The following is a 15646-nucleotide window of genomic DNA, read 5'->3' on the forward strand; positions in this document are numbered from 1 at the left end:
TTATTGCATATGGATTTATTCGGTCCAATCCATATCATGAGCTTAGGGGAATGAAGTATACTCTTGTTGTTGTTGATGAATTTTCTAGATTTTTTTGGGTAATATTTCTTGCAGGAAAAGATCAAACCAGTAGCCTTCTGATCAAGCTTCTGAAAAAGATTCAAAATGAAAAATCAGTTTCCATCATCAAAATCAGAAGTGATCGGGGTACTGAGTTTACTAACAAAGTTCTTGAGTCATACTTGGATGAACAGGGAATACATCATGAATATTCAGCTGCCAGAACGCCTCAACAAAATGGAGTCGCTGAGATGAGAAACAGAACACTTAAAGAAGCAGCTAGAACAATGCTAGCAGATGCAGACATCTCTCAGCGCTTCTGGGCAGAAGCAATCAATGCAGCTTGCTATACTCAAAATAGGACTATGATCAACAAAAGACATAATCAGACTCCATATGAAATATGGAAAGGGAGTAAGCCTGATGTATCTTATTTTCATGTATTTGATTGCAGATGCTTTGTGCACAATAATGGTAAAAATTACTTGTCCGCATTTGATTCAAAATCAGATGCTGGACTATTTCTTGGATATTCAGTAGTAAGCAAAGCATTTAGGATTTTCAATAACAAAACTCTCAATGTTGAAGAATCTATTCATGTTATATTCGATGAAGATAGTAGTGCTCCTGAAATTTCTAACACATCAAATCTGAGCAACAGATTAGACAGGATTCATCTGGAATTGGACAGTGAAGATGACACAGAACCAAGAGTTAAGGATACTCAAAATCCAGAATCAGACATCCCTGTGGTGGAACCAGTAGAACAGACACAGGATGTGCCAGAACCAGTAAGTTGATATTTCAGAACCTATTACTGCTTTGACTGAACATGATCCAAACTCTTTAAATCAGGAAGAAATTTTTTTAAACCCTTTTATTTGGAGAAAATCTCACCCTCCATCCTTGGTTATTGGAAATCCAGCAGCCCCATTGAGAACTAGAAGACAAATGCTTAATGAATATATGCATGATGCTTTCATTTCTCAGGATAAACCAAAGAAAATTGAAGAAGCTCTTCTGGATCCCAGCTGGATTGAAGCAATGCAAGAAGAGCTAAATCAATTTAAAAGAAATGAAGTATGGTTTCTTGTACCTAGGCCAACTCATCAAGCAGTCATTGGTACTCGATGGGTATTCAAAAACAAACTAAATGAAGAAGGCAATGTAGTCAGAAATAAAGCAAGACTGGTGGCTCAGGGTTTCAGACAAGAAGAATGAATAGATTATGATGAGACCTTTGCACCAGTAGCACGGCTTGAAGCTATCAGAATATTTTTAGCTTTTGCTGCCTTCAAAAATATTAAAGTCTATCAGATAGATGTGAAGAGTGCTTTTCTAAACGGACTACTGCAAGAAGAGGTTTACGTCGAACAGCCACCAGGTTTTATCGATCACTTCTCACCTCACCATGTCTTTAAATTACATAAAGCACTATATGGTTTGAAACAGGCACCTAGAGCATGGTATGACACTCTTTCGCAATTTCTAGTTAATCATGACTTTACCATCGGTACGGTTGATAAAACTTTATTCACATTCACCAAAAATAAGCATATTCTCTTAGTTCAGATTTATGTTGATGATATCATCTTTGGGTCAACTAACCCCAAACTGTGTGAAAAGTTTGCTAAGATAATGCAAGATCAGTTCGAAATGAGCATGATGGGAGAATTAACATTCTTCCTAGGATTGCAGATCAAGCAACTGGAAGCAGGAATCTTTATAAATCAGGCTAAGTACACTAAAGAACTACTGAAGAAGTATGCCATGGAAACATGCTCTGCTGCTTCTACTCCAATGAGCTAATCTACTAAACTTGGTAAAGATGAAAGTGGAATTTCAGTAGAGGTAACTCAGTATCGTGGTCTTATTGGCTCATTGTTATATCTTACTGCCAACAGACTAGATATTATGTTTGCTGTCTGTGTTTGTGCAAGATTTCAGACTAACCCTAAGCAATCACACTATATTGTTGCGAAACGTATTCTGAAATATTTAAAAGGTACTTAAAATGTCGGCTTATGGTATCCTAAGGACTCATATTTCAATCTTATTGGATATTCAGATGCTGACTATGCAGGTTGTAAACTGGACAGAAAAAGCACCATTGGTCTTTGTCAATTTCTTGATGATAGGTTTATCTCCTGGTTTAGTAAAAAGCAGACTTCCATAGCTACGTCTACTGCAGAAGCAGAATACCTGGCTGCTGGAAGCTGCTGTTCTCAATTGCTTTGGATACAGCAACAACTAAAGGACTATGGAGTTCAAGCTTCTGAATCACCCATATTCTGTGATAATACCAGTGCTATAGTTATCACGCATAATCCAGTACTACATTCCAAAACGAAGCACATAGATATCAGACATCATTTTATCAGAGACTATGTGCAGAAGAAGAACATTCGTCTGAAATATGTCCCTACTGATCAGCAAGCAGCAGATATCTTTACTAAACATCTGCCTAAGAATAAGTTTTCTTACTTTCGAAATATATTGGGATTAATTGATTTAACTTGATCTTATTAATGTTATTATCTGGTTAATTTTTTATCGACTTTGTGTTAAATCTGTTCTTTTTGCAGAAGAATAAAAAGACAACTTGCATTAACTACTGATATTTCATTAATCGAAACCATGTTAAATTGGACAGTTTACCATCTACAGAATTCTGCCACTCAGAAATCCGGTTATTCAACTCATGACTCCTTATCTTTTTCAAGGACTCTGTGCTGGAAATTTTCTCAAGCAGATGCCACTCCTTCCAAAGCATCATCTGGAGCAGAACTCTGTCAGTAGTAAGCTCAGAGACGTGATCAACTTCAAACTCCCGTTTGTACTTTCTTGCTCTTGCCCTTTGAGCAGTAGTAGAAGTCAAACCATTCTGATACACACTCTGTATCTCCTGCACTTCGAACCATACTGACATAACTTTTATCCAGACATATTCTTCTATGGTTCTCTTCAAAGCTTCCAGATGTGGAAATGACTCTTGTGTTACCAAGACATGAGTGCTGCTACAGGCATCTAAATTACTTGAGTCCGACATATCGAATTACTGCTTTCTTAACACTTGTTGTCATATTATTTATAGGCAGGTTGCATTTAATGATGAATAAGCTGAAGAGACGGCGATTTGACTACACGATTACCAAGATTGATCTATTTTCTCAGAAATCGTATCATTGCATTTATTTATTGCATGAATTTAGGGGGGAACTTTATTGTGACTATGATTAATTTTCTGATTATGTGTAAGAAGCAGAAAGGATGTTTGTCTTTTTCGTAAAACAAGTGTCTACTGGTTTTTGTATCAATCTGCTGAAAATATTTCAGCATCTTATGACTTTCAGTAGATATTATCATAAAACGACAAACCCTCTCCTGGTCTTTTTCAGTAACCATCTGGACAGCCCGCTCTTTTACTTTTTCAAATTTTGAAATAATTAGTGTCTCTCTGACACGCTCTGCATAACTTTTCAAATACTCAACCGTAAAAATATTGACACGTGTCCTTGTGTTTACCTTGACGGCTGTACATTGTTGAAAACTTACCTATTCTTATTTTATCTTTACCTTTACTATTCCAGACTACTTGCAATCTCGCTACTGCTTTCTCTCGTACTTCTCTCTACTGCAGCATCTACCTAATTGTCTCGACTTACAGAAATGCCCGAAGCATATACCCTCAACGCCTATCAAGTTAACTTTACTTCAGTTCTCAATATCAAAGATGAGAATCTCGTCAAAATGTTCCAAACCATTGACAAATCAGGACTCAGGAAATTTCTGGAAGCACCTGCTGTAATTTACAAAACTGCACTTCTAGACTTCTACGCCAAGGCAATTGTTCACGAAGGAAAAATCATTCTCAAGGAAATGCATCTATCTCCATTGACGCCGCACTATTGGGATCAACCTTTTTCCTTCTATGGCTCAAGTATCTCTGAACTTTCTGATGTTTCTAAGCAGGAGATGTCAACTGCTCTCAGCATTTTCTCAGCTTCCGGAGAGGAACTTTCTCCATCTTGCTTCAAGAAACTTCTGAAAATGGAATATCAAGTGATTGATGATATTGTCGCAAAGGCACTGTTGGTCAAGGCCGGTACGTTTGATAAGCTGACCAAGGAGAAAGTTCAACTGATGGTTGCTATCACTTCAGGAATTAAGATGGATTGGAGTCGATTTCTGTTTCGAATGATGAAGGAGATTATCACAAGGAAGAGTTCTGGATTTGCGGTTCAGATCAGCACAATGCTTAGAGATGCTGGTTTTGCGTTTACAACTGAAAAGGATGTTGTTTATGTAACAATGATTGATGCTGACAACGTACTCACGTTAAGACCAAAGCCAACTGTGGCTGAATTTGTTGCATTGAAAAGGAAATTGGGGATGCTGAGGTTAAAGGACCTCTTACGAAGCTTAAGAGGAAGAGAGTGGTTATTATAACTGATTCTGATAAAACTGATTCTGAGGAGTTTGATGCTCCTGTTTTAGAATCTCTACCTGCTACTCCTGGCAAGAAGAAGAAGCCTCGCACTGTTCTCCGCATCAAGAGAACAGCTGATATTGCTGACGTGGACGCTGTCCCATTGCGACAAGTGTTTCTAGAAGCCACTTCATCTGTACCAGAAGTTGTCGATCAACCAGCAACAACTTCTACCGCTACAAAATCCATCACTGCACCAACATTTAGACCCACTTCTGGGGTTGTTATTCGAGAATATGCTTCAGGATCTTCTGCTTTCCGACCGATATTGCCTATTTCATCCTCTGATAAGGGCAAAGGGAAGCTGATTGAAGAACCAAAATTTCATGGAGCCAAGTCATCCGTTTTGACTGGTATTGATCTTCACATGTCAGAGATCGAAGATTTTGCTAAGAGAGCCATAAAATTCTTTGATGAATGGCATAAAGTTTGAGTTTTTCATCTGTTCTCCTACTTCAAGACGTTAGGTTCTTTGACGAAGCTACATCTTTGAGCAACTGAAATGTCAAAAGCTGGAATTGGTTTTGAAAAATCTCGAATCAAATTTTGATCCAATGATCCCCACTGCTGCTCAAGACAGACAGGTTATCTACACTTTGACTGAGCGATTGAGACAGATGAGTGAGCAAATTCTTGCTCAAGAACAGGATTTTGGAGAGCCAACTCAATATCATGAAGGTTTTGTTCCCGATTTTTCTCAAAATCAGACAGTTGAGGATCGGACCCCAGCTTCACCAGAAGCTCAAGTTCCTAGTATTCCTGCAACGACGAAGAAGCCTACTTCATCCTTATCTCTTCTATCGGTTCATGAACTGGCTTCAGTGGAAGAAGTCATTCAATCAATTGTTCCTACATCTTCTGCTGCACCAGCAGCAGATCAAGATGTTGATTTGGTTCAGGCGCCTTCTCCTCCAGCAGATCAAACAATGACAGAATCAGATGCTGCTCCATCTCAATTATTGCCAAATCTGGAGAACTTTTCTGCTGAATACCAAGCAGAAATGGAAGCTCTTTTGAACCAGCAATCTGAACATGTTTCTGAACAGCCACTGGAAACCTCTGAAGATGTTCAACCTGAAGGGAACACAGTCCCTGATCCTACTAATGCTAAAGAGACTGTTCCTTCTGGTACTAAGAACACCACTGTAGAACAACACATTCCTACTGCTCCAGAAGTAAGCATTGCTGAACCTGGCCCCTTTGCTGATCCAACAGATGTTATCCCTTCTTCTGCTCAGCCCGCAGTTCCAACCTCTACTGCATTGGTATTATCTACTCATGAACAAACTGCTCGTGATGATCGTCTTGCTGAGATAAGGCACCGTATGCTTGAAAGGACTCCGTCACCAGAACTAGAACCATTCAATATCGAAAGTGAGATAGATATTCTACAGAAGAATCTCAACAATCTCTCTGATATAGTCAGGGAACTATCTCGTGAACATGCCGCAGAAGTCAGTGGTTCTAAGTTCTTTCGAGAACGTATAACAAAGGAAATATTCAACACGGCAGAATCTGTGAGCAAGATGCACGCTGAGACTATTGTTTTCAGACAAACCATTTCCAAAGGTTACGGTACCATCGTGCTCGGTAACACTAATATTCTTCAACGACTCACTGATCATGATGCACTTTTAAATTTGTGCTCCTTAATTATCTTAATCTAATCGTTATCTGTTTTATATTGCTTTTCTGATATTGTCTAGGTTTTGGCATCACCACAAAGGGGAAAATTAATAGACCTAAATTAATTGTGGCGATGAAAATCAAACCAGCAGATCTTTCGATTAAAAACATCAGACAAATGAAAAGCAGAACTTAGCATTTTGATAAACCAGAAGCAGTACTCAATTTTAACTGAATAGAAAATCAGAAGAAGTACTAAGTTTATCAAACGGGTATAGAATCAGAAGCAGAAGATAGGACTTAACGGGACTTAACGTCTTAACGAAATCAGCCTTAAATATTACCGTTACTTTACCTAGTACAAGTATTAATTGTAGCATTAATTACTGTACGAAGTCATTTAATACGCTTTACCGATTTTAGTATAAAACAGGACTGATTGTTCTGTTGCTTTTCTGCAGGAACCCATTCCGGTAATAAAGCTGATTATATCAGAAGACAGGAGACAATCTCTGATTACAGACGTTGGACTCAAGTTACCTATATATATGGAACAAACTCATATAGAAGAAAGAGAGCTGAATCATTTTCAATCCTATCTATCCATCGTTTTCGAGCAAATCGCGAATCGTTAAATATCTTCTAGCTCAACTATTAGAAAAGCAGCACACGCTTCATAGTATATATCCAATCTGATTGAGATTATCTTGTGCTACTGTTTCTTACACTCTCTAAAATCACTCAAATATTTATATCTTGTTTAGAAGAGTTTGTAATCTGGAAAAGAGTCTTTTCCAGAACATCATTATATCGTATTTCAATTGTGTTGAGAAGCTAAGAGTTTCAGTAGGCAAAAGGTAAGCCCTGCTGAAGTGAGTGTGTACAAGTGTTGTACTGTAATATCCAAAGTCTTTTAGTGATACCTTCTAGAAACAGAAGAAGGAGAGACGTAGAAGATTTTATCTTCGAACATCCATAAACAACTACTGTCTACTGCCTCCTGTTATTTACTGTTTTCACTTACTCCATCGGATTGTTTCTGCACTCATTATTGTAATCTGCTGAAAGTATACACAACAAGACAAGCCATTATCTCTAGCAGGATTTTAGCATCTCCTTTACGTAAAAAAAGGGTTAGAGAAAAAGGAGTTGAGTTTATTCACCCCCCTCTAAACTCTACATCGATCCCCAACAGAATCATATTGGTGTGTCCTATTTTGCATCTCTCGACGTTTTTAATGATGTTTGTGACAAAGCTGACAACTCGCAAAACTTGAAGTCGGTCAAACGATAAACATGACATTATTTTAGCGAAAACTTGAGGGCACATTTTGCATGCAAAATTAGAAGAATATAGTAAAGTCGATATGATTTTTGTTGGAGGAAGGGATGAGTGAGCTACAAACAAAGAAAATACACAGAAACTCGATATCATATCACGAATTAATTTAATGAGATGGATCTTAAATTCGAACCGACACATGAAAAATATTATTTTTATGTTAAAAATATTACTTTTCGTTTTAGATATAGATTGAATTAACTCATCTTATGTGTCATGCCCTGATCCCGGGCCTGCGTCTGCGTAACGCACAATAGGCTCCTATAGCAACTACTTCATATTCGTTCTCGCTTAACGAAAATGATTAACTCAAGTTACTATAGAAGTCTTTTGTAGCGCATTATAAACTCATTTTAAATCTTTAATTTTTACCATGTGGAACAAGATATATCACAATCACCACTCCATCAGAACGCGACGTCCTCGTCGCGATCTAACCCCTCGATCCACCAGTGCCGAGAATCTATATGTGTCTCCTACATGTTCAAGAGATGGCTCTCGTCATGTAGCACTTTGTCCTGCAGGTTCAAGAGGTGGCCCTCATGCACGTAGCACTTTCCTCCGCATATCACTTATTTCCATGTGGACCTAAAACGAGTTGTAACAACCAGTAGAATTATGGTCATTTAACCTCATTGGAGGACAATGATAGCCATTAAAATCGAGTGATTTAATCAGCATTTTGACCACCTTTGCAAACGATGGAATTATGATTATTTAACCACATTGAAGGACAATGATGGCCATTAAAGCTAGCTAACTCGTAAGCCTCAATCATGCCTATAAATATATTAGCATATGGCATTCAGAAATAACACTACAAATCACTCCAAGTTGCTGCCAATTTCCGAACCAATACTTGTCCAAATTCGAAGCCTTGCAGGCAACCAAATTCGAAGCCTTGTAGTAGCTGTTTTCGAAGCAATAATCGAGCAGCCTTCTTTCTCGCAGTCTCGATCAAAATTCGGTTCCAACTCGAGTAACCTTCCTCCTCGCAGTCCTAAAGATTAATACACTGTAAGTGGGCTTATATATGTGTTTTAAAATAATAATGTTTCTGCTTTTGAAAACTCGATCGTACACTACTCGTTTCATGTCTTTTGATTTCATATATGTTAGTTCCGCATGATTTCTCTATTATTCCATGAAATTTTGAAAATGCACTGTTATGATTCGAATTAAAAGTGGTAAGGAAATTTTCGAAACATGATAAGATAAGATAGGATAAGACCATGATGCGGTGTGTTACAATAACCGATATATGGCCTCGTCTCTTAAAGGAGTAACAATTAAGGACTGATCAGTATATCATTAATATAAAGATGAAAAACAGTACCTTGTTTTGATATGTTTTGATGCCTTGTTTCGACTTTTGTTTGTCTCGTGTCTAGATTCATGTTGCGATATGTTCTGCGACATTACACCTTTGAACTCATATTATATGTATATTTCGATATTTTGGTGTACGGTTGGTCCTCACATGCTGAGTGTTTCCCCAAACACTCACCCCCTTATTTTCCTCCTCGGATAAGAATGAAAAGGAACTCAAAGAGGAAGAACATACATAATCTTGGACGGATGAAAAAGGAGACATTTAGAAGTGCTACTATTGTTTGATTTTGTAGTCCATATGATGATAAGTTTTAGCTTATGTTGTATTTGATTATGATTTGTACTTTGGGATATAAGAACAATTTTCGCCATGAAATAATATACTGATTTTTGGTTAAATTATGTACTATGTGGCTTGTTACTTTTGAATTTTATTCGAAAACAACACCAATGCCGCACTCCCAGATTCGGGACGTGACATTATGGATATTTATATACAAGATCGTTTTATAAAAGACCTACTCAAAAAATTAAATTATAACAAAAATATAGTAGCCATAAAAAAACAACACAAATAATTTATCGAGATTCGAATATTAAATAATTTTATATTCTCTTTTCTGCAGCCATAGCAGTGCCAGCTAGAGAATCCTATACCTGCCAAATGACTTTAATGGGTGAGAGCACAAGGACTGGATAAACATTCAACATTGGTCCTCGTATAAAAATTTATACGTATATTATAATATATTAATTAGTTATTTAAATATATATTTTTTTTGAAGGAAAAAGACTTTTATATTTAAAATATATCGAATTGACGCATGAACTTCAACTAAAATAAATCCCGCTGAGTCCATACAGGGAGAAGCGGGTATGATATTTTGGTTTATCATTTCTTTGGGCATGTAATAAAATGCTTCTTCTCGTGCTCAACTAGGATTTGCATTGTCTATGAGATATTTGTTTATACAGTCGTTTTTTTTCTCTCAGTATTTATATATCGATCTCGTGCGACCTTAATTATTATTTTTAAAATTGTTAGTTGTCTCACATCGGTTGGATAATACACCTATGAGTTATATATATGGACTTGGGTATCCTTCCTCTTTGAGCTAGTTTTTGGGGTTGAGTTAGTTAAGAGTTCTCATCTTAACATGGTATCAGAGCTCGGATTCCACCGTTATGTGTTGCACTGCCTATAGTTGGACCATACGTTCTTCTCATAATTAGGTCATTTGTAAACTTCACGTTCCAAATGTTCATTTCTAGGCGTGAGGGGGTCGGTTGTATAATATACATGAGAGTTGTATATATAGACTTGGATAATCCTCCTCTTTTATGCTAATTTTTGGGGTTGAGTTAAGTTCAAATTTCATTATTAACAAAATTTAAATAACCATATTAGATACATTATATATAGAATGAAATTTATATCTCATGAAATTTTTTTATATATTACACAATTCTTATATGGGTTAATTGGGATTCAGTACATGAAATGAATAAAGTTTGGTTTTAGTACCTGGAGAGAGAAAATTTATTTAAAAATATCAAGAATACCCTCATGCCTCATTTGATTTTAATTGATCTCCGCGCTTTCACAAAATGGTATCAGAGTTTGGTTAATTTATTTCAAACACATGATTTATTTTTACAAGAGAAACTAAAATGTTTGAGAAGGAGAATTTCGAAAAATTATGAATCCGAACTTATGTTCGAAGGAAATAATTGACAAGATTTATTCCAAGATTTTGGAATATACACAAGTTTATCTAACTATTGTTAGATATCAGAAACAGAATGGGAAGCATCTGCACCCTCAGGTAAACTATCAGGTAAACTTATGATTAAGGCAAATAAGTTTCTGGAGATAGTACCAGACTCCTCTAAACTTTCTTTAGATCTTAGAGAAATCCAGAAAACAGTACAAAATTATGGTAACATGCTATATTTTGTACCTCAACGAGTTGAAGAAATCCTTAAAAACCAGGAAGAAATTCTTGGAATATTAAAGGATATTCAAACAAGAATTCAGAAACTAGAACAATAACCAAGTTCTAGTAAAAGAACTTCAGGAGGATGGTTACCACCATCATTTGGTACTGAACCCTTGTTACACCAACAAGGAAAGGCCAGAGTGATGTCAAAACCATTGACTGAAGAAGAAAAGATGATCAATCTAATTAAATCTGTCTCAGAAAAGAAATATATCTGATGACAACTTTGGAAAGGATTGGTCTGGAGGATCTACAAGAGCATGTGGAATCTTTCGCAAATCTCAAAGTTGTAGATCTGAAAATGAACACAGCATGAGGTGAAATACCTGCTATAACCTGGTCATTTTCTCAGGAACCACCAAGGGAAAGTGTGGGATCTCAGAATGTAAACATGAGAGAATCTCAATCTGATTTCCATACTGGTGGAGGTTCACACCCAGCGGGAACAAGGTCAAGGAGAAATCAAATTCTCTTGCACCAAACACCCTATGGGAAGACTGTTTTAGATCCTATACATCCTTACGGGGCATGCTTAACCTTGATATATTAGATTTCAAAAACAGAGAAGATCTCATAGATGATTGGACATCTGCTATGAGAATTGCAGCAGGAACACTTGATCTCAACAAAGAAGGATTCATTAAACTTCTAGAAATGAGTCTTATGGGATCAGAGAAAATTGCTTGGGACATGACTTCATTAGAAATGAAGGAATCAGTCCTGGCCGGAGAATCTCTAAGCGAGATAGCCGGAAAAATGGCTACCCTATTTAAAGCACAATTTATAGGGTTAGACTATTTTAATAGTCAAGATACAGAGAAGAGGAAGAAATTTACTCAGGCTCTGTATAGTCTTGAATTACACGATATATGTTTAGTGGATGAATACATTATGTTATTCACTAAATATCGATGGAATTCAGGAGTCGAAAAAGATATAGCCATGCAGCTTTTCTTCGCAAAAATGCCAAGTCCCTGGAGAGAAATGCTCATAAGGAAATACGTACCTGGCGATCCAGATACGTTGGCAAGAAGAGCCTCTTTCCTCAAAGGAAAGTTGGCAGAATGGTGCCATATGGCAGCATTACAAAAGAATTACAAACGCTTAAGGTGTATCAACAAAAGAACTCCTTTGTGTTGTAAAGAAAATGATCTTCCAACGATTATTGGAAGCAAACCACAGAAGCATAAGAGGAAAAGTTTTAGGACTCATCCTTATGTACGAAGTGGAAGAAGTTCTTGGAAACCAAGAACTATATGGTCTAGACAGAAAGCCATATCTTATAAATCTGGACAAAGAAGCGGACCATCAAGGAGTAGGATATCATCCCAAGCATCGAATACATCTCGAAGCACATGAAGAACACCTTTGAAGAAAACTTTTAGAAGAGCTCATACTAGAGCTAATGAAAGTTTCAAGGATTGTAATTGCTGGACATGTGGAGCAAGAGGTCATATCTCAACCAATTGTCCAGAGAATGAAAAAAGAGGTATTAAACGTTTCGATCCAACCCCGGATATTGAAGAAGCAGTTTATTACCAAGATCTTATTCAGGTATACAGATTCGAGAACATTGCCTCGGATGAAAGTATATATGAAGAAGAAGATGTCTTAAGTCAGGGAGAATCTGATGGAACAGAATCGGAATCTGACTGAGGACGAGGTGTTTCGACACGAAACACATGAAGATTTGTCTGGGTTTTTCAGCCAGACAACAATCTCTCACAATATGGTCCAAAGGATCATGAGAGAAAATTCTAGCTTACAGAGATATCAAGGATTCTCTGCAGGACAAGTAGAAAAGTTCTTAGGAAGTATTGGCCTAAGAAACAGAAAGCATCATCTCATCTATAAAGTTTCCAGAAGGGAAATGACAATCCCAATGGAACTTACGGGAAATAGAATGGAGATGCAGTTAATACATTCTGAAGAAGGAATTACAAAAACTCAAGATAGAAGTAGCAAGAACTATGTCCTGGATTCATATTGGAGTAATCCAGATTATGATAAAGGCTACTTTCAAATAAGGGATAGATTCGCCTATTGATATCGCTATATGCGACAAAAGAATGGGGAATCTTCAAGATTCAGTACTGGGTACAATCTCAGGAAATCTCTGTGCAGGAAAGATTGTAGGAGTAATCTATCCAAGGATAGCCTACAACCTGGCAGATCGAGATTTCAGCCGAGCCTTGACATTACTTCAGAATTTCAAGGAAAAAAGGCTGATGAAAGAAGGTAATAGACCGTATTCTATTACTTACCATATTTCATATGCTCTATCTAATACACATCATTCTGAGTTGTTCATTAGAAACGAGTTCATTGAAATACCCGAGATATTCGAAAAATTTGCTCAGGTAATTTATCCAGAGCGAGTTGAGTTTCCTTTAATACAGGAAACAGTTATCCAAATACAAGACAAACCGATTCTACAAAGGAATCAAAGTCTTAAATTGGAATCAAGAAAACTATCTTTTCAGGGAGATAGGATTACAAGTTACAGGTGGGAAAAAATATCTGTTATAGAAACCCAACAGGAGCCGAAAAGTTTTTCTACAATAGGAAAACTTAGATGCCCAGAAGGGTGGAAGAAAATAGAAATAGTATTTTATATTACAAAGCAAAGGAATCAATTTCCTTATATTCAATATACTATTTGGAACAACCTGTGATAGGAACTTACCAAGGACTGATTAATATCGGAGAATTGGAAGTTCATATTCAAGGAATTCCAGGGAAAGAATCAGATCGACTGATTCTTGGACTAGAGTTTCTCGAGGAACACAAATCTTGGAAACGTCTAGAGTATGGAATGGAGTTTATGGCAGATGATAAAATGTGGAAAATACAATGACCACAAGCCCATTCTCCATATACATTCCAATTGGAATGTTGTATGAACAATATAAGGCAGAATCTTTTGCTGCTTATATTGATTCAGGTGCTGGAATCTGTACAGCAAAACGAGGAGTTTTTCCAAATAATTTGAAAGAAGAATTACCCAAGATTGCTGGAAGAGATTTTTCCATAAGAATCTTAATCTTATGTAAAGGAATTAAGATGACTGAAATCATGATTGGCGGTGCTGGGCAAACACCTTGGTACAAGGTGAAAACACCACCAATTTATTTTCATGATACAGGATTTGACATATTGTTAAGAAATAATTTCCTACAAATGTTCAAGTCTTATACTCAAGAAAATGAGACTAGACGATTAGTGTTCACAACACCCTGTGATCACAAAATCATAGTCCAGAGACTAGACGATTAGTGTTCATAACACCCTGTGATCACAAAATCATAGTCCAGAGACTACGAGAGGCATTTTACAGAAAATTGCCGATCCAGTTTCGCAACAAGCGTGGTGATTCAGGACAACTTCTGAACCCAAAAATAAAGGATTCTAGACGGTTTGGAGAAACAATGCTTCAGTTAAGAGCAGATCAAGTACTCCAACCAGAAGATATAGAATGTCTTAAGATAACTCTACAAATGAATGAAGTAGAGTTCGAATCTAAGGTATCATTGGAAGATGTCAAGAAAAGGATCAAAGAAAATTACAATGTAGATCCCTTGGCATGGTGGGACAGAAATCAACTCAAAGCTTGCCTTAAAATTAAGGAAGACAAAGAGTATGAATGTGTCCGTTGTAAGCCTATCCCAATGAATATTATTGATCAAAGGGATATGCAGATTATAATCAAGGAACATCTGGACCTTGGTTTAATCAAAGCAGGTATGTCACCATATAGCAGTCCAGGATTCCTGGTAAGAAATCATGGTGAGATAAAACGAGGAAAACCCAGATTGGTTATTAATTATCAAGAAATTAATAAGATTCTGGTGTTTGATGGGTATTTTATACATAGTAGAGAACACTTGATTAGTTGCATTCGCAATGCCAAGATATTCTCTAAGTTTGACTGTAAGTCCGGATTCTATCAAATTCGGATGCAGGAAGAAAGCAAGAAATTCACATCTTTCTCCACATCTCAAGGACATTATATTTGGGAAGTATTACCAATGAGATTGGCTAATTCACCCCAGATATTTCAAAGAAAAATGGATAATATTTTTAAAGATTATTTTAAATTTATGTTTGTTTATATTGACGATGTTTTAATAGCATCTAGAAATATGGATGAACATGTCAAACACTTGGAGATTTTCTCTAATATTTGTAAAAAAGAAGGACTGGTTTTATCCGAAAAGAAAGCAGTCATTGCAGCAAGTAAGATTGAATTCCTCGAAATTGAAATCAATGAGTTAGGAATAATTCTGCAAGACCACATAGTCGAAAAGGTGCAGAATTTTCCAGAAAGTCTCAAAGATAAGAAACAACTTCAAAGTTTTTTAGGAGTTTTTAATTTTGCTGGGATGTTTATAAAAAATCTAGCAAAACACAGAATGGTGTTCAGTCCACTATTGAAAAAAGATGCAAGATTTATATGGACAAAAGAACACACAGAAGAACTTGTCTATTTAAAGGAGATTTGTAAGAATCTTCCAAAAATGGCTATTCCTCAAGACGAAGATTATCTGGTATTATATACTGATGCCAGTGATCATTGGTGGGCTTCAGTTCTTACTAAGCTCACACCAGATGGAGAACAATCATGCAGATATTGTAGTGGGTTATTCTCAGATGCAGAAGCCATCAGATGGCATATTAACGAAAAGGAATTTTATGCAGTAAAAAGGGCTTTTGAGAAATGGCCATTATTTTTACTTGCAAAGAAATTTACTTTGAAAGTTGATAATACACAGGTAAAAGCTTTCTTAAGAAATAGAA

The sequence above is a fragment of the Primulina tabacum genome, chromosome 15 (genome assembly GCF_025594145.1).
Source record: "Primulina tabacum isolate GXHZ01 chromosome 15, ASM2559414v2, whole genome shotgun sequence".
Lineage (NCBI taxonomy): Eukaryota > Viridiplantae > Streptophyta > Magnoliopsida > Lamiales > Gesneriaceae > Primulina > Primulina tabacum.